Source organism: Neovison vison, chromosome 4, assembly GCF_020171115.1.
Source record: "Neovison vison isolate M4711 chromosome 4, ASM_NN_V1, whole genome shotgun sequence".
NCBI lineage: Eukaryota > Metazoa > Chordata > Mammalia > Carnivora > Mustelidae > Neogale > Neogale vison.
In genome coordinates this window covers 195975648-196002819 of record NC_058094.1, presented here as the reverse complement: position 1 = coordinate 196002819, position 27172 = coordinate 195975648, and the positions used below count along the sequence as shown (strand labels likewise).

At 40.4% G+C, this 27172-nt stretch overlaps 1 protein-coding gene and 1 long non-coding RNA gene across 6 annotated transcripts in view; both read right to left on the bottom strand.

Annotated features, from left to right (window-relative positions):
* FOXP2 (forkhead box P2) overlaps window positions 1-16019 on the bottom strand; it is a 550794-nt gene extending 534775 nt beyond the window's left edge. For all 5 annotated transcript variants that reach the window (XM_044246406.1, XM_044246409.1, XM_044246410.1 and 2 more), the window contains exon 1: window positions 15938-16019. The gene's annotated coding sequence lies outside the window, so the exon portion shown is untranslated. The remainder of the gene's footprint in view (window positions 1-15937) is intronic.
* Window positions 16020-20807: 4788 nt separating this feature from the next.
* The window catches only part of LOC122904103, a 36209-nt gene continuing 29844 nt past the window's right edge, over window positions 20808-27172 (bottom strand). Inside the window, exons 2-3 of the long non-coding RNA XR_006384154.1 lie at window positions 22802-22964; window positions 20808-20835 (exon numbers count right to left, since the gene is read on the bottom strand). This is a non-coding gene — a long non-coding RNA (uncharacterized LOC122904103). The remainder of the gene's footprint in view (window positions 20836-22801; window positions 22965-27172) is intronic.

Sequence of the window (27172 nt, the reverse complement as noted above, 5' to 3'; positions counted from 1 at the left end):
AATAACAAAAGTTGAGCATCTAATAAATTACTGCATCCAAATAATTTCTTCTCCCTGACAGCTTAAGAAGCAATGAGGAGAATTACTACTTTGGCCTGAATAGCAATGAAAAGGGAAGAACTCTCATGAAAGAATTTGTCGATTTTAAGCTCATTCCAAGCCAGCGTTTAAATGTGGCATGGATTTTAGTAGCATCAGTAAAAAAAAAAAAAAACTATGTTTATAACTATATGAATGTGTGTGTGTATGTGTGTGTGTGTGTGTGTGGCAAAATATAATCCATGGGCTAAAAGTGGCTCACTCCTTGATTTTGGATGATAAGTGAGTTAAGAATGGTTTTTAAATAGCTGAATAAAAACCAAAAGAAAAATATTTTGTGAAATATGAAAATTATATGAAATGCAAACTTTAGTGTCTATAAACAAACCTTACTGTCACACAGCCACATTTATTCATTTAGGTATTGTTCATAGCTGCTTCTAAACTATATGGCAGAGTTGAATAGCTGTGGTAGAGACCTATGACCCACCGAACCTATATTTACTATCTAGCCCTTTACAGAAAAAATTTGCCATCCCCTAATATATGATGGCTTGGCATGAAACTCTAACATAAAAAATGGCTTGGGATAAATATCTATGAAATGATGAGTTACTGAAAGTGAAATTATGACTCTATCACCAGCCTGAGAAGGCATTAAAAAGAAGAAGAAAAAAAAACAGAAAATAGTTTAAAAAAAAATCAGAGTTACACAGGGATTATTTGACCTCAGAAATAATATCACATGTCAAGGAATAGTATAGAAACATGACTCAAAGCTTTAATAAATACTTAAAATGGGCTGAAGCAACCTCCTCCTCCCCTCACAAAAATCTAAGAATGCTTCAAGATCTTATTTAGGTATAAGAAAAAAAATATAAAAGAAGACGTGAGGCTACTGTTTGGTGACAGTGGTATATTATCAGATAACTGAGATGAATCTTAGGTGGTTTTTACATTCTCCACCAAAAAGGAAAGTATTGAAACTAAAATGGAAAATCAGATACGATTAATAAGAAAATCAAAGCTCAGGAATTAATAAGAGAACAATGAAATAAATCACTTCAGTGAAATATCACTTCAATGAAATAAATGAAATAAATGCATGGCCAATGGAAGACAATCTCAGGGTATTAAAAGTAAATGTTATAGGGGCGCCTGGGTGGCTCAGAGGGTTAAGCCTCTGCCTTCGGCTCAGGTCCTGGGATCTCAGGGTCCTGGGATCGAGCCCCACACTCTCTGCTCAGCAGGGAGCCTGCTTTTCCCTCTCTCTCCGCCTGTCTCTCTGCCTACTTGTGCTCTCTCTGTCCAATAAATAAATAAAATCTTAAAAAAAAAAAAAGTAAATGTTACAACAGAACAATACTGATAACCCTGAAGAGTTATAAACAATAGGAAAGCAGACATAGTACATAAGAGGGGCAAATGCTACTTTATTTTTTTAAGGTAAAAGGATTCTAGAAAATGAAGATCAGTGATCTTGACATTATTCCTCAACAAAATTCTAGAACAGGTTACTAAACAGATGGTTTGTGAGCACTTAAATTTAAAAAAAAAAAAAAAGAACCTGCCATGGATTTGTTAAAAATAAGCCATGCCAAACCTTGTTTCCTTTTCTGACATGTTACTAGATGAGTAAATCAAAGAAATGCAGTAGCTATATAATAGCTAGACCAAGAAAAGCACAGAGAAAAGTCTCTCATGGCCAGGTTGGGGTATGTCCACTTACTATCTGTGAAACTTTAAGAAAATTTCTTAACATCTGGGATAAGAGGCAAATTTCATGTGTCTCTCATGTGTCTACATGAGTTGTGAGCAAAGGCACTGGCAGATTTGTTCTAGACTGTCTTTCCCCAAGTGTTTGTAGAGCAAATAGCCTTTGCAGACAGAAACAGTATCTCCCCATGGAACAAAGGGGAAGTTTACCTACGGTCTGTTACAAAAGATCTGGGTTCCTAAACCTGGCATTCCACATCCGGGAAATAACTCACTGAGTATGCCCCCATGAACCTGAGCCACTCTACAGAACTCCTGTAGGACTCGGGCTGGGGGGAGGTGGGTGGGCAAGGAACCAAAAAGAATCAAGAAGCTCACACTGCTTGCTGTAAGGGCGGTAATAAAGTCCTCTGCCTCTGACCCCAAAGTCTTGCATCCAGAAAGCAGTGTGGCTACTTTGTTGGCTTGCAAGGAGGGTGAAATTTCAGATCCTTCACAACTCAGCTTGCCCTTTGTAGAATGGGGAAATAACAGAACCTCCTTATAAAGGTATTATGAAGAGTACATGAATTAACACACACAAATTGCTTAGAAAATGCCCATCTAAACTACCTGCTCCATGAATGCTATCCATTATTAAGATTGATTTCCAATGTTTATGGGTAGGTAAATAATCACATCCAAAGGATTAATGACAAGTGAAGGAATCCACGTGCACTAACTTCAGTAAAGGCTCCATTCTTAACCCTATTCTGCTCAATGTTTTTAAAAATAATCAAATAGAGCTACAGAAATATATTAATCAAACTATGGATGACACAGTCGCTAACACAGAGCATAGAATCAGGATTTTGTTTAGACCTTGAAATGTTGAGTAAACTATAAAAGAAGAATTTAAAAGACATACAAATCCTACTTTTAAAATAAACTAATCAAATTATTCACTCTTGGCAACTTCTATAAAGTGAATTACAACTCAAGTGAAAATGCAACATGACTAAAAAATGAATTGCTATTAGGTCAGAGGGAAAAGAAGGTGGAGATAAATTTTCAGTGTGTTCTGTTCCGGTGAGGCCAACTCTTGGTGTGGTATTTAGCTCTGCGTACATTTTAAATTTTTTTTAAAATTTTATTTATTTATTTGTCAGAGAGAGAGAGAGGGATAGAAAGTGAGCACAGGCAGACAGAATGGCAGGCAGAGGTAGAGGGAGAAGCAGGCTCCCTGCTGAGCAAGGAGCCCAATGTGGGACTCGATCCCAGGACGCTGGGATCATGACCCGAGCCGAAGGCAGCTGCTTAACCAACTGAGCCACCCAGGCATCCCTCTGCGTACATTTTAAAGGGAAACTCTGGCAAATAGAAGCATACCCAGAGGAGAGTTATCAGAACTGTGAAGAATGAAATAAATCCTTACAGTATATAAAGTATAATAGGGGAAAACCTGACTTCTTTAGCTACAGAAAGGAAAGATTTAGCGGAAATGAAAGCTTTCATACATCTCCAAAGTCATCGATGTGAAATACTCTGTGTAAATTCAAAGGGTAGAGCTAGAAATAATGGCTGATTTTACTTCAGTATAAGGAAGAACTCCTAAAGAATTAAATTTTTTCAAATGTTGGATGTTAAGATAACAAATTTTTCATTCATGGAAGTTCCTGAAAGCCACTAGCCCGAATTATGACCATGAGTACCGCCTCCTTCACATCCAGATGTCCTGTGACTGCTCAATTCTTGTCTGTTAAAAAAGCCAACCCACCAGAAGTTTCTCCAGGCTTCTTGTCTGCTTTCTCTCCTACCTTTCACTCCCTGGTTTCTGTTCCATTTCAGCCCACCTAGCCCCTTCGAACTGACAATTTGTTCTTAGCAGCCCATCTGACCCTTTGATTCACCTCAGATATTCCCTTTCCAGTCACTGCAGCCTGTAGGCAATTTAACGAAGGCTCCTGGTTAAGAAACCCTAGGCCTATCTCCCGTCTGGCTTGGAAGGGAGGATGGAAAATCAGTTTCATGATCTCAAAGACTCTCTTCATTTCTAGGGCTCTCTGATTCTTCTTACTTCTTTTGCCCCTTACAGAAACTGGTGGATGATCTGTGATTGAGGAATAAACAAATAAGTGAACGAATAAATGGAAAAAAAAATATTGAACAACTGATGATGAGCCTCTTTCTTCTTTAAAAACTGGTTACCTGAATGGGTCTTATATACTCCAAACAGATGACAAGGGGTGAAAAGACATGAACAGTAAGCACCCATGGGAACAAGAAAAGCAAGTATGAAAGCAAGAGAGACTGAGGGTGCGAGCAGGAGCAAGGGAAGAGAATTATGGTAAAAAGCCCCAAATTAATTTTTAGAAATGATTAGTCAGTAATGTCTCCTGTTTGGAAGTCATGCCAATTTATAAGGCAAAATAAAATTTGAAGCTATATAAAAATATATTAGAGTAGAAAATGAGAGAATTCTAAACTCCTGAAAAATTACAACGGGAACAAGCAACTACATTATTGCGGAGAAAAAAATAATACACCACAACAATATGCACGAGTCTCAAACGCATGATGCTGAGTGAAAGAAGCCTGACTCCGAAGGCTACAGGCCGTATGATTTTATTTATAAGACAGACTTGAATATGGTACATGTATACAATGGAATACCATTCAGCTATAAGAAGGGAGGATATTCTGTCATTTGTGACAGACAGCATGGATGGATCTTGAGCACATTATGCTAAGTGAGATAAAGTCAGACAAAGCCCATTACTGTATGATATTACCATGTGGAATCTAAAAAAGTCACACTTAGAAAAAACGTCAAGTAAAGTGGTGGTTACCAGCAGATCGGGGTTAGAGATTAACTGACTATATTGAAGGGTTCAAACTTGTAACTTGCTTGTAAATAAGCCATAGAGATCTAATGTATCATGAATATAGACTACAATATGGTACTACAATTATGTAATATGATAAATATCACTACAATGGCAATCATGTTATAATAGACAAGTGTATCAAAGTAACACACTAGGCCCCCAAAATTTACACAGTATAAAAACTTGCCCAAAAAAAGGGGGGGGGACTTGAAAGGGCAAAACTATAGGGACAGGATATAGATCAGCAGTTACCAGGGCCTAGAGGATGAAAGGAGGTTTTGACGAAAAGGCACATGGAAACATTTTGTAGCACGATGGGACTGTTCTGTTAACTATGGTGGTGATTACACAACTATTTATGTTTGTCAAGATTTACAGAACTTTACACTAAAGGGGGGTGAATTTTACCATATATAAATTATCTTTAACAAAATATGGAATGAAACGAAAGAGCTTAAAACAACTTTATGATGATGAGTAATTAAAAAAGACACAATATTGTCTAGTTGTCTATCAATAGACACAATAAAAGAAAATTACCAGAATCATTTCTACAATATAATAGCCAACGTATTTTTTTTTTTTTTTAAGATTTATTTGAGAGAAAGAGCACATGAACACTGGAGAGGAGCAGAGGGAGAGGGAGAGGGACAGAATCCCAAGCAGATGCCCCACAGAGCAAGAAGCCTGTTGCGGGGCTCAGTCTCAGGACCCTGAAATCATGACCTGAGCTGAAATCAAGAGTTAGATGCTCAACCAACTGAGTCACTCCGACGTCCCCACAACATACTTTCTTAAAATGAAATATTAAATATATAGCCAAATACGTTTTTTAAAACATAACTATATTTTTACTGTCTCATGTATAGCTAACATGTAAAAATAAAATTATTCATTCACATTCCATTTCTTAAATATCCTCTCCTAAGAAACATAATCCTAGGGATAAGAAAATAAACATTAAATATTTCTCTTAGTTATGTATTCATAGCTTGTTACCATATATTCTCTTTCATTGTACATTTGCACTTAAAATTTGATCTTATATAGTCAGAAAAACAAGTTGTCTCTCCAAATGAAAACAAAACTTATAACAATGTTCCTTTAATATAGCAATATGAGTAAGCATGTATTTAGTCATATTTTAGAATCTGGCATCGATACAGACCAGTGGAAATGATATATTTCCAGGATACAATTAAAAGGATATCAAAGAGAACAAATCTGTAAAATTAAATACCAATTTGACATAACAAATCACTCTGCCTTGTTCTGTTTGCGGAACAGTATGAGGAACAGACATGTAGGGGAAGGGACAGTTTGACATTTATGAATATTACAAAAGAGCAAAGAATTAGAAGGATAAAATAACTTAAAAGCATGCTTTTCTGGAAGTAAATATTATAAAGTGATCAAAATTATAGATTTAAAATTATTTTATTTGGGACAACACGAAGCCAGGCTGTCCAATGATTTCTATTTTAAGTTACAGGAATATACATTCTCTAACAAGGTAAAACACATTGACATGTGCGTGTTTGCAAGCTTACATCACTGTTAGAAACTCCCACAATTCATAATCCCTTATCTTCTGAGAAGAAGTCTGTTGCTATTCTCCTTGTTTGTCTGCATAAAGACAAACCTTTATGGCCACAAGAAAAGCAGCCAGAATAAACAGAGAGAGCAAACTTTGCATGACGGGAGGGCACCCTTCATGGGGTGCATACACCAACTGTATATGTTGCACAATTAGGGGATGGGGCAGCAGAGCAGTGAAGACTGATCTAGGCGAGGCTCTAAAAACTTTTTAGCAGTAGCCAGGAGAAGTAGAAAGATGCCTCAAGAGATTTGGGGCAAAACTTCCTATGTGGCACACTGTATAAAACCGTGTCACTCCCTTTAAGCCAAACTACAGCAAAGATATGTAGTATTCCTGTAGCTGGGAGTTGTGTTTCCTTTAAAGCAGCACAATGCATAGGCTGGACCATGTGGCAGCCCGACATTTTATGTGGGTTCTAAAAATGTATGTCTGTGTGTGTGAAGTCCATCAAAAAGGGGAGCTCTAATTTTAAAAGACAAAGTTTATCAAACAGCTTATCCAACTCCACACTTTATTTCTGGATTGGTGACGCCTCGAGCTAAATATATGAATGAGCACAGGACCAAAGCAAAATTGTGAAGAAATTAATATTTTGGAAAGTTAATGACATGCACTTCAGGGGAGAGAATGCCAACGGGTTATTTATTCCAAAGCTCTTAACCCCAAACGTGATCAACCCCATGTGAACTCTACCTTCTCTGCTTGTCTCAGTGTTCTGGTTAAAGGAGAGGAGGCTCCATTCCTGACAGAAAAGGAGGAGTGGTGTGAAAACACCCAGCAGGCTGAGGTAATAGAAGAATAATACTTTTGGATTTTAACTGAGTCCCCCTGAGCTGCATAAGCAGTTATTTGTGGTAACCATTGTTAGTTTTACTTGTTTTTATTTTACGAAGTATCTTTTTCTTTCGTTTATTCATTTATGTGTGTTTTTATGGCAGTAAAGGGAGAACATGTTCACAGCTTCAAATTTGGTTCTATGTATTTCAAAAAAGACCTTAACTGAAAATAATCTAAAAACTAATCCAGGCTCTTTTTAATTTTGAAGGAAATAACCTACTCAACATCACACAACAGTCATAGACAGACCAAGGACCGGAATGCACGTCTCCTGGCACTTAACACAGAATTCTGCATAGTAAACCAAACTGGTTATTTTACCAGCTGTAGTAATAATTACACTTTCCAGAAGGATCCATCTTCCTTCACATTCTAACATGCATTATGATTACTAAAGAAGTGCTTTAATACAATATTTCCGACTCAGAACAAGGACAGGCGAACACACTGGAATGCCAGATGCAACATGGAGGGCACTGGGTGTCCCAGGAGCCAGAGAAGAGTAGCAGAAGATGTAAGTTAGTAATTTTTTAAAAAGGGAAAAGTGGGGTAATTATGTAATAAAAGCCCACTTTGCCTTGTTTCACAGTTTTCCAAGGGCTACACATTCACTGATGGAATAATAAAGTATCAGAACGATTTTGAAAGATTTCATAATTCAGTCCGGAGGAGGAAGGAGGGGAAAAGAAAAATGAGAAGGGAGGCCAGGAAGAGAGCCCTCCTTCTTCATTATCAATAGAAATGATAGAGACTCCTTTTCCTGTTCTCAAGGTATTTAAAATAAATCTGCTGAGCAAGTTACTGTGTATTTCAAATATGGACATAATATGTGAGAGGGAGATCTACAGAGCCTCAGGTTTATAAGAAAATAATCAATGGGGATTAAAGAGGGCACTTGTTATCATGAGTACCAGATGATTTATGGAAGTGTTGAATCACTATACTGTACACCTGAAACGAATATTAGTTAACACGGTATGTTAACTAAGTGTAAATAAAATAAAAGCTTAAAAAGAAAATAATCTGTGTATTTGTTTGATGTTTTATGGAAAGTTGTATTACTAACCCATACCTAAGTTATGGGTCCAAAAGCAATTTGAGCAAGCTCAAGAGTGAGACTTTAAATTTGATGGACCTTCCATCAAATCCTAAATCCTCCATCTGCTCTGTTTAAGGATAGATACGGAAAGAATGAGGCAAAAGAGAAGTAGGAAACTTATGGTGTGTGAGCCAATGCAAAGAAGGAAAGTCATCTAAACCCAAAGATTTTCAGAAGAGAACTTGGCTTAACCCATTTTCCCCCATCTTCCCTATAGACAATCCCAGAAATATGTCATATGTCAATGTTGTATCCATAGTGTAGCCTTTAGAAATATCGATGGAGTCTATTTATGCTATTCATATTAAAATATAATTAAGAAATAAATGATTAAATGTCATTTTGACTAAACTATGCATTATTATATTGAAGCATTCAACTATTGAGCATTTGTTGTTATCCAGAAACATAAACATCCATTCACACCTTTTAAAAGTTAAGTGTAATATTGTTTCTCAGATGGGAATAAAAAAGAGATACAAAATACTGAACTAGAAGTATATCCACCAGAGAGCAGAGCCACGTCTTGGTCAATACAGTAGTGAACAGTTTTCCCAAATGTAATAAAGTATAAAATAAGCATAAAGTAAAAAATAATTTCAGTCACACAGAAAGTGAGGCACTGATACAGACAGAAGTAATTTCTTGTACCTCCAACAAGTCATTCATTCTTTTTTTTTAATTTTATTTTTTTCAGTGTTCCATAATTCACTGTTTAACACCACACCCAGTGCTCCATGCAATACGTGCCCTCTGCAATACCCACTACAAGGCTCACCCAACCTTCTCCTCCAAAACCCTCAGTTTGTTTCTCATTCATTCTTAGCTGCTACCTAATGCAAGGCACTGTTCTAAGGACTAGGTTAGAACAGTGAACAGAACAAAATCCCTGGCTCCACGGAATGTACGTTCTCATCAGGAGGACATATGATAAATAAACAACTTCTAAAAATGTCAGTTGATGGTGGTGCTGTGGGGCAAATGAATGTATGGTAAAGGTGGCAAAGGAAGGTCTATGAGGATTTATTATTTTATATAGGACAGTCTTCTCTAATAAGGATATGTTTGAGCAGAGGCATGAAATCCGTGAAGATATCTGAGTGTAGAGCATTTCAGACGGAGAACACAGAGAAAAACTCTGAAGTGGGAATCAGCTTATCCTGTTTTGAGAAATATCAAGGAAGCCAGTGTGTCTAGAGTTGACCGAATAAGAGGAGAATGTTAGGAAAGAATGTCAGATAGGTAGCAGGGGTCAAATAACATGGACTTATATAAGGTCTTTGTCTTTTATTCTCAGGGACATAAGAAGCTGCTGGAAGGTTTATAGAGAAGAGTGACATAATCACATATTTTTAAAAGATCGCTCTGCTGTGTGGGGAACAAACCGTGGTGCCTAGCGAGAGAAGAGGGGAGATAAATAGCTACTGCAACATTTCAGGGAGGAGATGATGGTCTATCTGATCAGATGGGCAGCAGTGATGGTACCAACTAAATATACCAAACATCCCCAAGATTGGGGAGGGGGCGGGGCACTTAGCTAAACTAAAGGCAGACGGAGAAAGGGAAAAAAACTGAAGACAAAAAGTAAAGAGTTAGCTAAAGGCATACAGATATAGATCAACCAAATCCTGGAACATAACTTTGGGTGAAGTAATGGTGAGGAATAGTTCTTAAGGATGTTGGGGATCTTTTTTTTTAAATGAGATGATTTTATGACAGTCTACATATGCTAAGATGTTAAGCTATTTGGATTAGTGTACTATAAGTTTCTCCTCGCTATCTGCCAGTGAGAAATTTTATAAATGCTTTCTCTGAAATATGTCTACCACTGATTTTTTTTCTTACCCCCTAAAATACACTTTAAGAAAGTTTGTTATTTTCTTAAATTGAGAAAAAGTTGCAAAATGATGGCTGTAGTTGGGTATATGTACCAAAATAATACAAAATGAAAAAAATACAAAAAACTCTCACAGAAAATGCCGTTATAAAACTTAAGAAAGAAATGAATACCACAGAAACCTTACACTATTTCTAGTAGCATGCCTTATTTGAGGAATTCAAAGTTAATTTCCTTAACTTCCTAAAAAAAAGTAAAACATTCTCATGACATAAATCTTTTAGGCTTATGTTAGAAAGATCTTTAAAAAGAAACACTAAAAACTTAAATAAATTTTAAATCAACATTATCTTCCACAAAGTATATTTTAAGCCTTCCAAGACAGAAATCAAGAGAAATTAAGGAACATTAATAAGCTAAAAATGCTGAGCTTTTAAACCCCTGGGGATTCATTTGTTTCACAGCAATGTGCTTCACAACACTTAAATTATTTGCTTTTGCTAATAAAAATAATATGTCATAGAGAAAGGAATGAAGACATATTTGTCAATATAATAAGAAGGTATGTTCCAGAGATCCCTGGTAGATTGTAGGAAGAGGGAAGTATACAACTGAATGGGAAATTGAATGAAATTGGTAAAATATAGGTCCAAGAACACTTATTTCAAATATGAAGGAATTTAAAAGGTTGAACGTGGGCCTGCATAGATAATTAATGGAAAAATTTATTTTAAACAAAATTTTAGATTAAATTATATAAACTGAAGTAACGTAGAATTTCACTTGTTCATAGAAAGCCAGTTGGACAGGTAAAGAAATACAAGAAAGAATAAACAAAACTCATAATTACAAAGTGAAAAAGTATTAGGATCCAAAGCTGAGAACATTAAAATATGATATAGCTTTGAAAATGAAATGGGGATGGTAACAGTATAACTCATGTCTGAGCCCTGATACTCTTAATTTGGCTGCTTGGCAAAAAACTGTAGAGATAAACACAAATTCCCAGTCACTCCAATTACAAAATTGAGATTACATTCCTAAGAATTAGAACAATACTTAAAATACCACATTTGAGAAAACAGCAAAATACTGAGGCATCTATACAGAGAAAAGCAGTTTTAATACATACTGAAAATAAGTCACCACATACATACAGGTTTATTTTTCATTTTAATATTAATAGTGTTGGAACATAATGCATCTAAATCTTCTTGAAGGACCTCTCTCCAGCATCTCAGTGCTCTAACATTAACCTTTTAATTGGTCATAATAATTCTTCACATTTCACCAAAGTTACTCTTTTTTACTTGTTTTGTCTGGAAAATTGGGGGTGGGGTCAGATAAATACACTGAGCAGAGCAAGTAAGTGTATACAAAAATACATCAGAGGCAATGACAAGGCAAAAGTCAGCAAATGGAAGTAAGTGCCCATTTATTTTAATAGGTAGGAATACCTACAGAGAAGAATATTCCACAGGAAAGAGTATTCCACTATCTGAGAATTTACGAAATTCAAGGGCAATGAATTTTCACATAAGCAATGCTGATCTTAAGAAAAAAAAGTAATGGTATTTTTAGACAGCTCCCCCAAACTATTCTTAGTTAGTCTGCTGAAAGAAATATTTATGGGGTCCATTTGCAAGTTCTGAAAAACAAATGAAGAAACCAAAGTTCTAGAACAACTCCATGAAAAGGACTTAAGCCTCATGAAGAAAAGAAAAGAAAAAAAAAAACAAAAAACAAAAAACAAAAAACCACCTCTAGGAACCTAAAGTATTTTACTTGATAAAGACTATGGAAGTGACATGACTGGAGGTCAATTATATTAAGAGATACACAGTTGGATCTAAGAAAATATTTATGTCATCGAAAGAAGGAATAGAACTAAAGTAAACTATGGCATATAACATTTGATTTAGGCATTAGATTCTCTGTGGATCATAAGCCCCGGAATATGTTTAAGGAAAGTTGCAAACACCTGGATTACTTTTTCAGGCCCTTAAGAAAATATGCAACAGTCATTCTGGGTTGGGTCTGATCAAGTTTGTTAGAAACTCTATGAATTAGGGAGTACATAAGTAAGGTTACTTTGAAAATCTATGTAAATCTTAAGCTCTCATTGGGCCTGATTTAAGAAACAGGCTTTCTTTCTTCAAAGGGCAGTATGAATCTGGGCACTGGTTAGAATATTTGAAATCCATTCAATTATCACTAAGAGTACTACCATCTATGAAAAGTTAAAGAAAAAAAGAAAAAATAGTTTGAGTATGTCAAGAATTAGTATTCAGTAATTGTAATGAAATGGTTATTTCTGAATTCAATGGTGATTTGCAATTTTGTCTAGCAACAATCAGGTCAAGAGAACTTTTCAGTGGCATTGTCTACTTACAAGTCAGTGGCTTCTTTCTAATTTAATTTAGAAAGGAAGAAAATACATGATCACTTCCATCATTCAGTTTTCTATCAGTATTATAACTAATAGCTGATCTAACATGAGACTATCAACACAGAAATAGACAAGGGTGATGAGGCAGAGCCAGCTATAAATCCTTAAAAATATCACAAATAATATGCCCTTTATGTAATTGAGTTCCATATCCCTCACATTTTCTCTTGAAATAAAAATGTCTGGTAAATTTGTCTGGCTATGTTCATTACACTGTTATATGCCCTATGAGTCTCAGTCAAACCATGAAGTTATTTTCACATATTTAAATATAGTTTTCATAAAGTATAATTCCAATAGCTATGCAAAGAGAGTTGGTCTGTGTTTTTTAATTCTTGCTTGTACAAAAGGAATAGAACTCATTACAGGTTATCTGTAAATTTAACGTTCACCTTTTTTCCAGTTTTTATGGTGTGCCACATACAACAATTCCCCCTATTTAGCTTTCTAGAATATTACAAGGATTCATTTTATTAGTAAAAGCAAAACCACTGTACTACCATCAGTGCAAAGAAATAAAACTTCAATGACAGTTTATTTAGACACAACCATTAACAAATCTATTCATGTCCTAAGGTAATTAAAGGTCTCTTTCCACCCAGAGTATGAATTCTATGAAAACAATATTCAAGTCTAAAATTTCCATCACTCTGATCCCAAAATATTAGTTGAGAAATTTTGATAAACAGTTAAAAATAGTTCATGGTTGTTATTTGTATATAATTTCCTTTGATTATTCTAGCACCCATTGTAGTGCAGTGGTAACATATTAATAATCTATGCATAAAAAGAAAGCATGTATTATACTGTTTAAATTGAATGATAAAAAGTATACTCTTAAAAATTATTGTATTCTTATACTTAATAGTGAACTTTATGCTGATCTTTGAAAATTGAGTGTCCTCTCTCCCTTACCTACAGGCATCTATCATCAGGTTTCCAGTCTCCTCCTTAAAAGTTAGTAACTTGATCACACTTGATCACTTATTTCACTCAGTTTTGGATAACAATGAAATAGTGGGGTTCTTAAGCAAGCACTGAATTGAACAAGTACTGAACATGGGTCTAGTTAAGTAATGTAAGGAAGGAAGGAAGGAAGGGAGAGAGGGAAGGAAGGAGGGAGGAATAGAGAAAGGGAGGAAGGAAGGAAAGGAAAGAAAAAACGACTTTTAAAAAGCTTCAAAACTAAAATGAAATTTTACGAGGCTAATGATCATCGTGTATATAACTTTATACCCGCTTTATTAATGGTATACACAAATAAATCAAAATTGTAAATTAATTGTTTAACACTACTAAACAAACATTACATTTTAAAATTCCACTACACTGAGAATATACTTCTCCATAACTCATAGTGACAGAAAAGATAAACAGGCCCCTTGACAGCTTAAAACATTTCCCGAGGTACGCCACAACGCAAGACTGAAGAGGAAAATATCTGAAAGCTCATCTCTGCTTCAGTGTTGACCTCTAACATGGACTTGCTATGAACACACCCCTCCTGTCTCCACCGCTGCCTCGCCAAACTACCTGGACGAGGAGAGCGTGCAAAGATGTGCCTTCCAGGCAAACTTTTGCTTTCTAAAAGTTAATCTCTCCAAATACTTCCAGTTGGAAAACGTCCACTTCAGCTACTTGACACCAGGGCGTCACTTTCTCCCCTCGGCTTACCTGCTCCTACTTAATTATTCTTCCAAGTAGACTCTGGGCATGTTGGGGAGGTAGCTCTTTAAGCACTTCTGAATCCATGATGACTGTATAGGTACACATCTTTACACACTCCCACAGGTCTTTCACACCCTTTTCCCCTCCGGGCCGTGCTCAGCACTCACCCAGGCCACGTCCGGAACGCCTGCCCACCTGGGAGCAAACAGTACTCGAGGAATAATCCTCAAGATCAAGAAACTGTCAGGATTTCAACACGTGGTGAGAGAAAATGGGGGTGGGAGGGGTTGAAGCATTACCGATAGCAGCTGTCCATTAAGTGGTTTAAATCTGTTGGTTAAAAAGCTGAATAAACAAATACCCAGATGGGTCTAGTTCCTTGGGGATTCCGGAGTCTGAGGAGAAGCCCGGGCAAGTGTCCCGTTTGGCCTCTCTGGAGTCGTCCCTATGCAAAACTCGCACCGGTTGCGCCCTCGAAAGCCCCAGACTCGCACACGTCCTTCCCCTCCCGTTCCTCCTAATCGCTGTCACCCCCACGCGCCAGGTGTCCTGGGAGACTTACCTACGAGATCTCAGGGTCTGAGGATAGTAGGGCAACTTTCCCTCCCTGCTCTACACAGGCCCAAACGCGCTCGGCAAGCGAGGGTCCACGACGACACTCACTCAGAGGTCGGGGCGTTCGGGCGCGTCCTGGCCTGCGGGGCGGGGAGAGGCGCTCGGGAGACACGCGGGCGGCGCGCAGGCGGCGCGCGCGGCCACCCAGTGGGTCCAGCTGTGCAGCCGCCGCACGTAAGCCGCCGCGAGCGCGAAGGTCCGTCGGGACCCGAGCTCTGCCCCGGGTCACAGGCAGCCCCGCGCTCCCGACTGCCCTCCGCTCGCCCGGGGCCTCCACGGACTTCCAGGTAAAAGCCAACCGAGAAGCCCTCCCTTTCTCCGCAAGGTGCCCGCGCCCCTCCCACATTCCCTCCCTAAAGAACCGGGAGGTGCGAGTTCACCCTAAACCCACCCACAGAGTGAGGACACCTTCCCAAAGCACAGTAAAAGTAGGACTAGGTGAGATCCGGGTGAAGCAGGTCCTGCTGACTGTGGACGGGGCAAAGAGCGTGATCGGGGGCAGCAGCCAAGATGCACCATAATCCCGAAGAAGCACTAGGGGCCAGGAGTTTCTTCACTCGAGAAAAGGAGTGTCCCCTCCCCGCCTTTAGTTCCCAGGGAAGTACTTCTTAAATGAACGCTGAAGCGCCCAACTTAGAGACGGACGAGCTGCACGCACTTGCCCAATTGAGTAAATAAAGGTCAGCAGTTGGATCAATAAAGTGTGTGCTTCCAACCGCCAGATGTTTTTACTGTTGTTTCTCCTCCCAGGGGGGAAGGGGGGAAGGGAGGAAAAGGAAGAGACAACAAACAATAAAAATAAAAGAGTAAACAAACACACATCTGGTGTTTCGACACACATTCTCCTCCAGCCGCGGTCTCTCTGGACGAGGCAATATTTTGCATATTCAAAACTAAAAACCCTCCGTGAGCCAACGGCAATCTCCCCTCTGTCGATTCTCCCTTCCCCCACCACAATGCAAAATGAAAAAGAACAACAAGTGGTGATGTTGGGTCCGGAAGGCGACCCTGACGCCGAGCCGAAATTTGACACATGTCACACCCGCCCCGCCGCACCGAGCGCTGCGGCTGGGGCGAAACTTTGCCGCCGCCGCCGCCGCGGGAGGAGCGCGCAGCAGAGTAAAGTCGCAGCCCGGCCCGGCGTGGAGGTGGCTGGGACGGGGTGGGGTGCGGAGGTACAGCGCGCTAGAGTGAGGACGAAGAAACTTACCGCGACCTGGGACGCCTGGGCAACGTCCCGGGAGGTGGCACCCGCGGCGCCGAGGCAGAAGCCCCCAAACAACACACCCACGAGCGAGTCCCGGCAGCTGCTGCCGCGAGTGGGGGGCGCGCCCTGGGCGGGGAGGGGGGGCGGAGGAAGCCGCAGCCAGCAGACGCGGCCGCCGCATAAATAACCGGGACGGGCGCTCGCGGGCGGGCTGCGGGTGGCGCGGGGCTCGAGCCGGGGCGCAGCGGCCGCCGCGGAGCTGCACGCGCCAGCGTGTCTCGCGCTTTCTCGGAGGCTCGCGCTGTCTCGCGCTGCCGCTCCCCCCACCCGGATCTGTGTGTGTGTCTGTATGTGTGTCTATGTGTGTGAGTGTGCGCTGGCGGGCGCGCGCACCCCGGCCGCGCGCTCGTGTTGTTGGCAATGCAAACTGTACACACACTGCGCGCGGAGCCGCCTCTCTTCCGAGGGGCGGGGTGGGGGAAGGGAAGCCTCGGAGGATTCTAAAGTAGTGCTGGGCCACTTGTTTGTTTTGTTTCACTTTGCGTTGTTATTGTTTGTTGTTGTTGTTGTTCCCAAAAGTGGTTTGGAACCAGCCGGTTAGAATGCCTGTCGCCCCCATCCACCTATCTCCCCCGGTGCCCCAACTTCTTAAAGGGAGGGAGAAACGCGGAGCAGAATATTGTTCGGATTTGCAGTGGAGCCTCCTGGCTGACGTCAGGTCCACCTGCTATGTAAACAACTCGCTGGAGAACTTGTTTGTTCTGCGCCAGATCTTCCCCCACCCCCACCATTCTCCCCACCTCCAGCTCCGCCTCCTCCCGCTCGGCCCAGACGGCGCGTCGAGGAAGGGGGTGGGGAGGGAGGAGAGAACAAAACCGTATGCTGTATTGGCAAAGCCGAGTTGTGTCTGCTGCTTCTTGGCAGTCCCCAAAGTACGTCCTCTCAGCAGACGGAGCTGCTGGCAAATGAAACAGGGGATTCCACGTGAAGTGCAGAAAGCTTCGAAGGGATCCAAAGCCCTCGGTGGCAGGGAGTTAAAAGTGCATGGTAGTCAGAAAGGGAGACCCAAGCGTGCGTTAAAACGCTGATTGGCCTTTCTTTTCACGGTGCGCGCCTCTGCGGCCTGGGCTAGAGAGAGGCCGAGTGTCTTTCTCACTCTTCATTGTTGTCGTGGCTCCTGTCTCACTAGGGCCCAGGAGTTCTTGGGCTTCCTCCCGGTCGCTCAGCCAGGGTCACCGGCGCGAGCCTGGGCTGCGGGCCGGCCGGGGCGGGGCTTGGAAGGAAGGGGCCCGCCGAGCTGGGACTTTTAGGTTTTGAGGCTTCCGAGACGAGACGGGCCCTATCAGTGACTGAGGGTTGCAAAAGTACCCGGAAAGAAGGGAAAGAAGAAACTGCCAGAGTCCGCTCCGCGCGCACTTCAAAGCCAAGGCGCCGGCGCGGGGGATGCGCTGGCCCGGCCTCCCGCACCAGGGTCCCAGCTCCTGTCGGTGGAGCGTGACCCAGCCAGCGGGCCCACGCGGGACCAAGGGGATGACGAGGGAAAGGAGGACCAGACGGGCCTGGATGGGACGCGGGGACCCGAGCGGGGATTCCTTGGGAGTCCCTTCCCCACGCCCGGTCCCGGCAGGCGGTTCCTCCCCGCGGTCTCCCGCCAGCCCTCGGCTGCCCGCTGCCTGCGCGACCCTCCACCCGCCGCCTTCCCGGCGAGCTGCCGCCTGAGCCCGCGGCTCAGCTGACAATGGTCGCGAAGCGTGGCGTTCCGAAAGGCGCTGAAACTTTCTTCCAAACAGCTGCAGCCGAGAAACCGTCGCGAACAGAGCCTGGCCCCCCGCTTCCTCCCGGCCAGCTTTAACATCTCTGGTGGCAGAAGCTGGGGGTGGGGTGGGGAGGGTCGTAGTGACCGGGAGACGGGCGAACGGCACTAACTTCTGCCTTTGAGTCTGTCTTTTCCTCAAAGAGCAGCGCGCCCTTTCTCTAAAGGGCAGACGCGAGCTCACACACACACACACTTGGCACCAACTCTTCCCTTCAGAACCCGCAGTTCTCCCGGGGAGGAAGCAGCCCTGGCACCCACATCTGTAAACACACCGTCAGCTTTTCTAGTGAAACCAATTAAGTCAATAAGCCACGGGGCTGGTCGTGGGAAGACGGCCCCTGCCAGGAGGACGAGGAACGAGGTAGAGTTGGGCTTTGAATTGCGGTGTTTTCTGTGAGCTTTTAAACTCCAGGTAGTCCTTAAGTGCTCTGCTTATGATTGTGTTCTCACTCCTTTTAAAATGGTCTTTTTCGAAAAGCAGGCTGAATAGTGGACAAATAACCCAGATTTTTTTCAAGATGGGAGCGGGGAGAGGAGAGAGCAGTCTTTAAAATTAGAAAACGCCAGACCCAAATGGCCCTACCTCGTCCTTCTGAAAGACTGGGGATAATTTCATGTTAAGTAATTTGCGTTTATGCTTCACTGGCAAACCTAAATAAAAGGCGGATTCTCTGAATTAACCTGAAACTATTCTGAAAAAGCAAAGAACAATCGGTGTCGAAATCTTTGGAGCGCCGAGGATGTGCCTTTCCACAAGGTTTGCGAATAAAGATGACAGAGCAGTGAGAAGGGCTACAGAGCCCCACTTTTCTCCCTTCTTCCTCTCCGGCAAACACCGACCCCCATTTACTTCCCTCCCTCTCCAGGGGTCTCAAGGAAGTGAGCGAGCTAGGTTTATTATAGAGGAGTCTGGGCCACTTGGAAGAGAAGTTCAAGTTCCCAACGAGGAGAAAGAGGGTTATGCTCTCTAGACTTGGACAGGAGCGGGTTTAGTTAGCCTTTCACTTTTCTGTACACAAAGACACGTTTTGGTGAAATTTGCAGCCTCTGACGTTTCTCTCCCGTGAGTGCAAATAGCCAGGAGCCAAGAGGTGCAAAAGGATACCCCAGTCGGAGGAGCACATCTTTCTAAATGGGCCGCATACCCTTGCCAGGGGTCTTTCCAAGCGAGGCTGAGCCCGCAGCCCCCTGGTGCCCCCGCTTAATTTCGCCCCATTATCTCCTCGCCTGCTGCCATTCCCCGGGCCACCAAGCCTTTCCTCGGGGAAGACGCCCAGCGAGTTGAGAAAGCAGGTCCTGCCTGGAGCCGCTGCCCCCGGCGGACCCCTAGCCCGCAGCCAGTGGGCTGGGCCCGGGTTCGAGAGGTGAAAGTTCAGGCCCGGGGCTCGCCGCTTGCTGCCCCTCTCCCGTCTCCTCTCTCCCAACCCCCGCCCCTGGCCACAGTGCAGACACAGCCCGGCTACCAGGGGCTGCCACGGTGGCACGTAGTTTGTTGATGGGTGGTCATAAAATATATTTATTTGCAATTCCTTTAACTCGCCCACCACCCCCGCCCCAGCATGGCCCAGAACACTGCGGGCTTTGTTCGCCTCGCTGCTGCTGGAGCCGGCCGGGGTTTAGCGCTCTGTGCTAACAGACTCCAAAAAAAGTTGAAGTGTAATAATAGGAAAACCGGGTTTCCGCAGCTGAGGAAAATGCTGAAAGGGCAAACAGCGAACGAATAGTTTTCTTTTGCACAAGTCACTGGTCAGCCCACTGGATCGTGGCAGCCTTGCAACGAAACACTGTCTAACAGAGAAAGGGGGGAAGCCAAATTCTGTCCTTGTAGTCGCCGCACAGGGTCGCAGCCACAGCTCGAGTCTCCTTTGCAGCACGTGGGGCTGCAAAAGTCATTTAGAAAGGTTCCAGGGGAAAGTTAAGCGGGGCTACCAGGTAATTGAGGAGTTTCACCGATTGGACCTCGAAGTTCTCTCACGAAAATTTATTTGATTTCAGGTTATTTTACGATGAAACCGCAAATCAACAAATTCCAAGCCACTGCCCTGTTACGGTCTAGGCGAAAGATAAATTCGTTTGAGATGGTCCCTGCCGGCGCATCTTGCGCGGCATAACCCTCCCCAAATGAAACTGAGGCCAGGATGAAGGAGAGCAACATCACGCGAGTGACACGTGTCAGAAATTTCGGTTCAATGCCTCTCCGAGTGAATTGCTTGAATTTTAGTTATTTGTTATAAGAATATAATTACTCATACATTTAGGTCTATTTTCTCCAAAACTTTCAGTTAAACAACAATTACTTTCCCCCCCCCCCTTCAGAGCCATTTCATTGGTTGTATTTGCGGCTAATACTTAAATTAGACTGGAGAGCTCGCTGGGAGAAATGGAAAGGGGCACGTTTTATTAAATTATATTTTTTCCTCTTAGAGATACCATCCTCAAAGTTGTATTACTCATTTCACATAGCTTGAAACAAAAGTCTTCTTTAAACGCAAGGTGAAATATTTTTCTTTTCACACACTGGAACGGGCACATTTCAGATTCCTGTTTTTCCCGTTCTCTACAGTTTTCTGAAGATGAGCAAATAAACAGACTCCTTTTAGCCATTCTCCTATCACCACTCTCCTCTCAGGCACATTTTAGGAAAAAGAGAAAATTCTAGTTTCACGGAAGTCAAATCAAGGGTAATCTATGTTACAAAGTCAAATTGAATGTAGAGGTTGCAAAATTGGTGGAGTTACACCACCATCTGTCGTTAAGCTTCGGGACTACAAAATTTGGGACCTATAATAAATCTTAATGAGCTTTCCCAACTTTTTTTTTTTATTATTTTTAATCATCACAGACTATGCTTTCCATTTGCATTTTTATAATATATACCATAAATTTACCTGAATCCTAAAGTAACAGGTGTTCATGAATTCATGCTTCTACTCGGATTTTCTAGTCATTTCACCTCAGAAAATAAATAAATAAATAAATAAATATAAATACCTCACATCTGCCAGCCACCAGATAAAAGTCTTTTCAAATCAGCCTGGGACTGCAGGTTTCAGTCACCCCTTCCCCTTCCCTTGCTTCTAGTAGTCTGTTGATAGAAAAAATGGAGTGTCCGCTCCAGGGGCCACCCATGTCCTGGAGCCAATAAGAGAGTTTTAGTTCTCTTTCTAATTTAACCTCGTTCTTTGTTAGTATAGCTGCTTTGGAGACATATAAACACAGTATATCTCTGCGAAGAGGTTGCTGTGAGTGTCTTTAAAAACTGCTGGAAAGACAGCTAATGTCAGATTCCAGTTCTTGTTAATACTGCTGCAAAGACAAAGATCAGTTGCTTTGGGATAAAGTATTGCCAAGGAAGGCTTTATCTAAGTGAATATAGAAAAAGGACAACTACTGGTTAAAGAATTCTACTGCTGACCCAAAATCAAGCAGTGAGGACTCCATCTTTTTCATACAACACTGTTGCGGTACAGTTTATATATTTTAGACCTATCATTTGTGTGTGTGTGTGTGTGTGTGTGTGTGTGTGTGTTTAAGGAGATCTGAGCACCAAATTTCTGTCTTCCAGAAAGTAACTAATTTTTAAGAAATGTAACAGCTTGCTTATGTTGGTAAGGTATTCACTGGAAATAATAATATGAAGTTGAATCATATTAAACTATCTGTATCTGATCAACTTGGAGCCACACAGATAACAATTGCATATGGCTCAAATTAATAGTGCCAAGCCTTTTCTGAGAAGTGGTCTATCTCTGTAAGAATAAGCATAACCAAATTGTCAAATTCCTGATGTTTACTTCCTGACACACAGATTTAAATATATTCAGTTGCTTGATGCAAGAGCCCTTTGCTTGATGATGTTTCTAGTATTAAATTCGTCTTAGAGTTTGCATTCGTCTTAGAGTTATGGTGAAATTTTAGAACTGAAGGAAACTTCAAAATACTCTTGTCCAGTCCCTTCACTTTACCAATCACAAAGCAAAGATCAAGAGATGACAGCAAGATTATACAGCTTATTAGTAAAACTGATAATTATTATTGAACTATTTCATATTTCTAGACATACAATCCTTCTTTCCCATACTCCACAAAAGGCATTTTTGTAACACACCCCCATCTTTTATATTTTCTTCACATCTATCAAAACTGATACAGCTCAGTGACGGCAATACCTTTGGATGTCAGTACAGTATTAAAGATGGTTAACTGTCATGTCATGTCCACTGTAATACACGGGAGGGAAAAAAAAGTCTGATGACTTGTTTCTCTTGAAAGTCAATTAAAGTCTGCAAGATTTCTTCAGTAGTGTAAAGAGGTTCATCACTGTTGATTGCAAGTGTTCATTATAGAAAAACTGATGGCAAGAGGTGCTAACACAAACCACGGTTTATGATGTTTTTCAGGGTTAATGATCTTCAGGGACTCCTAAGGGGCGAAACCCATAATCTTAGTAGCAGCTTGTCTTCACTACACTCAAGAAATAAAGGCTAACACAAGGCTGTGAGACAAAATATAACATTGATTTTTTTTTTAAGCTATGAGCAAAAATGAACTATATCAAGAACCTGCATCAGTGTAGATTTTTATTTTGGTTTAATAACCATATGGCTCTAGTAACCATAGTAGTTTACCCAGAGAATGTACTGAAGTGGCTAATTGTAACAAATCATATAAAAGTTCAAACATCTACCCTCTTCCCCTTCCCTTCTGCTTCTCTTCTTTCTTCTCACTCTCCTTCTGTATCTTTCTCCTTCTTTTCCTCCCTTTACCATCATCTACATCACCATCCTCATAACAACTTCCAAAATTCCCCACAGATATTCATCTCCCAAGCTCCAAATGTGTTTAATCAATTGCTTATTGATAGTATCATATGAATTGTGAAAAAGTACCAACTTACCCTCTTTTCTCCTTGGCCAGCTACTCCTCATGCCACCTGTTTAACAGTTAATAATCCCTTAACCCAACCTGTGACTGAAGCCAAGAAGACCCAAGTCACATGTGCTACCTCCTCCACAGTCTCACCATCCATGCATTAGCTTTTGTTCAGTTACCTCTTTTATCTTCCATTGTCTTCTGTCTTTCCGCATGGTGTTGCTTTACTTCACGTCTTCATCGCTTCTCACTTGGTCATTCTTGATAACTTTCTAATCACCTTCTCTACTTTCAGTTTCTCTTCGTTCCAGTCCATTCTCTTCACGGCTTTCTAGAACGCATCTGAAACACATGTCACTTAGAATTAGGCCAAGCGTCCCTGTAGCCAGTGGAGTTGAAACTTTAGTCCGATAGAGCAAATATGTCTAGCAAATATGAGATATTTAATCATCTTCCTTGGAATGAATGAATGAATGTCATGCCCCAGACAAATGTATTTTAGATGTTAAATATATTCCCTCAGAACACTGTCAGATATATTTTTAGCTGTGTATCATTTTCAGCAGATCTTTTAGTCTACTTTGTACCCAATCATCTGGCTAAAATAGTTATAACTGAAGATTTTCATTATTTTTTCATACGAAAGAACTTAGCAGATAGATATGAAAGTATATTCAGTCTGGCATTCCAATTCCCGACTGCATTATTTAATGGCTCAACAAATATTTATATACCAAGCACTGTGGTAGGTAGTCCAAGAATTAAAGATGTATAAGATTAGGTCCCTGCCCAGAACGTACACTCTAGTGAGAGCTAGAAGATATATAAGTGGATTATTTCAATAAAACATGAATTTCAGTGCAACATAAGGTAGAGGTATATCCAGGATATAATGAGACCAGGGAAAGTATTTCTCAAGGCTACACTAACAAGTTGTTGATTTTTTGTTTGTGATGATAACTTTAAAAACAAATTTAAGTATACATCTTTTATTCTTTTAGTTTCTATTTAAATTCCAGTTAGTTAACATACAGTGTAATATCAGTTTCAGGTGTACAGTATAGTGATGCATCACTTCCATATGTCACCCTGTGCTCATCACAACAAGTGCACTCCTTAACCCCCATCACCTATTTCACCCATCCCCCTACCCACCACCCCTCTGGTAACCATCAGTTTGTTCTCTATAGTGAAGAGTCTGTTTCTTGGTTTACCTTTCTCTCTTTATTCATGTTTTAATCCAAAATTTTAAATTTACCACATAGCAGCCCCCCAAAACTTACAATCTTTGGCTAAAAGTATTGAAGTTGTGGTAAAAACATGGCTCGATCATGGATTTAAGGACGGTGAGGAAGTATGAGGCTGTTTCCTGAATTATTTCATGTTACTCTTACATACAAAATGCACTTTTATAAAAAGATTACTTCTGATTTGTCCTGATTTCACCAGAGGAAAATAGTTTCATAATAGACAGGAACTGGGGAAAAAAAAAAAGAGAGAGAGAGAGAGAGAACATAAATGTTCCCAGTCTAAAGAGAGAGTCACATGTTTTTCTCCCTCAGCATCTCAGAGGAGGAAAGCAGTTATCCTGGCCCCATAGGGTCCCCTAGGGACAGTCATAGGATATTGCATCCTCCAATCTTCTTCCCGTGCCAATCGCCTTTTTCTGTCCCATCAAGAAATTCTGGTTCTGTGCTATCCCACACTTGCTAACACTACTCCCATTTCAGTAAATACAGCATTAGGCCATATTTTCTCAGTTACACATTATTTCCTCTCTAATTTCTTTCCTTTTCTCCCTCTTCTGACTCTTTTTAACTCAGGATAATGTTCCTCTGTAATTCTGTCTCTCTTTCTCTCTCCCACTCTTTCCAGAAAACAGACACACACACGCACACACATGCACCCACACGCGTGCACACATGCACACACGATCATGGTTGCTAGGCTTAGGAGCAGAGCTAGCAATGTAAGAAATCAAGAAATGGAGAAACTAACATGAAAATAGAAAAAAAAAATTAAAAACTAGTCCTATTAGCTTTTAAAACCTTGAAGTCCCCAGATAAAGGAGCAGTGAAATACCCTTAAACCCCTCTGTGAGTTAAATTGATACGATCCAATTGGAAAGCAATTTGGCAACTTGTGTTACAGCTTTTTAAATTAGTCCCTTAGTAGATTGCAATCCAAAAGAAATTATCTGAAATGCAGATGGAAAAGCTTCATGCAAAAGCTGTTTATCATAGAATTATTTACAATAGTGCATATTTAGAGGTGATTATAATCAACAACCTATAATATAGTCTAACTACTAAAATAATATCATAGGCTGTTTTGATAACATATAAAATCCTTTTGTTTTATGGCAAAACAATAGTATATAAAAACGTATCAAAAAAAAAAAAAAGGACCAGAAAGAAATGCACCATTGCAATATTCATCAAACTGGCCCACAATGATCACTTCCTCTTGGTAGCCACACCCTTGGGTAGTCCCCACCCACATTGTTCCAGAGTCCATCTATATGGCACAGGTGATGGTATGTCACTTCTGAGCTTAGGTTATAAAAGACGATGCGACTTCTGTCTAGGGCCTTGGATCTGTCTCGTAGATCACTTGCAGAGGCAAGCTGCTATGTTGTGAGCGGCTCTGTGGAGAGGCCAACATGGTGAGGAAGTGCTGTCTCCGGGCAACAGCCAGGGAAGAACTGAGGGCTGCCAACAACCATGTGAGTGAACTTGGAAGCAAATCCTTTTTTCCCAATTGAGTCTTCTTATGATGACTGCACCTTGGCCATCAGCTTGATTCCAACATCATGAGAAAATCTGAGCAAGGATCACTCAGGCAAACCACTTCTGGATTTCTGACCTTCAGAAACTATGAGCTAAAATATGTTTGTTAACTTAAAGCCTTTAAGTTTTGGGGGGATAATTTGTACACGGCAATAGATAACTATAAAAGCAGGATAAAAAAGGTTAGTGTAAGTAGTGGAATTTCAGGTGATTTCTTTTTCCTTTCTGCTTTCATATTTTCAAATTCTCTGCAGTAAAGAAGTATTATAACTGGAAGAAAGTAAATAATTTATTAAATATCTGTTTTACATTTTATATCTGAAAAGACAGTGCCCTAGAGTGCTTTTTAGAATTGCCATAAATTTAGTAGCCCCGATCAACATCCTCTGATAAAACTAGATTTATCTCAAGCATAACTGAAATATGAAATTACATTTCAACTTCACTTTTTAAAAACTTACCTAGTGGAGTGATGTTCTATATTTTGTTAATACAAATAAACAACATATTCACATATGATATGTATATTTCATGAACAAGGGGGTTATCTGAACACCATTTACAACACTGTTTCTCAGAAAAGACATTCCAGGTTTAGACAAATCACTTGCAATGGAATGTATTTTAACATAGCATCTTCCTATATGTGCCAATCAAAAAATCATACAGGTAAAAGACATTTTCTGTTTTGATTATATATTATAGGATAATTGTTAAAGTATTTTCAGTCTTATTCCAGGTAAGTGAGTAAAAACAAACTGTGAACTGATAAAGTAAAACTAGATTCTCACTTTATATTTAATCATAAGAAACAACCATTGTCTCCTGAGGTTTTCCTAATTAGGTTATAGCACAGTTCCAGTAGTTGAGTAGAGGAGGTCAAAGCAAGTTCTAAATTAGTTTAGCAAAAATTAGCAAGTCAATAAGTATGTTTTTATTGAATCACAATAAACATGCTAAAACAAATAGATTCCCTAATCTGTTAATAATAATGCCTTCTGTCTTCATACTATAAAGACCCAAAATAACAATTTTATGCTCAGTTGATTTCTTTAAAAAATTAAGTCATGGGAAACTAAACAAAGCCATTTCTGGATCCTGATAATATTTTTTGTATAATCAATTTTCATAATATCTAGATTGCCTTGTGAATTTAAAGTTGATAAAATAAAATAGGTATCTAAAATAATTTTCATGACATAGGACTATATACTCTGAGCATATTAATTATTTCGTTTCTTTTGGTTATATTCTTAAGTAACTGTGAACACCAAGTGCATTATTGAGTTTACTTCAGGAAACTATTATATCAAATATTATCATTGGGTTCATGATCATAAATAAATATGGTTCCTCTCATAAGAATATATTGTATGTACTAGACAGATAGATTTCTGCTAAGGTAAGATTTCATTTCCCTATCCAAAGATTCTCACATTTTCTGACTTATTTTTTGAAGTTAAAACATCTTTTCATTACTTCTATGATCCTTTGTCCATCGTGTTGTTGATTCATCTTCTGTAACAATCCTCTTTTCCACCTCCTCACTAAATTCTGTGAATCAGGATCAAAGACAAAGATGTCTGAACTGGTGAAAGAAATGTATGATATTTTAACCAATTGAAGAAAACTCATTGATACCTTCCATGGTTTTTTCAAATAACTAGGTCATTAAGGATCATAAATCATAAAGTAGCTTTGCTAGGAAAAAACTGAGTATCTGTTAAGCAAAAATCCATGTTCATTAGTCCATGATCCTAT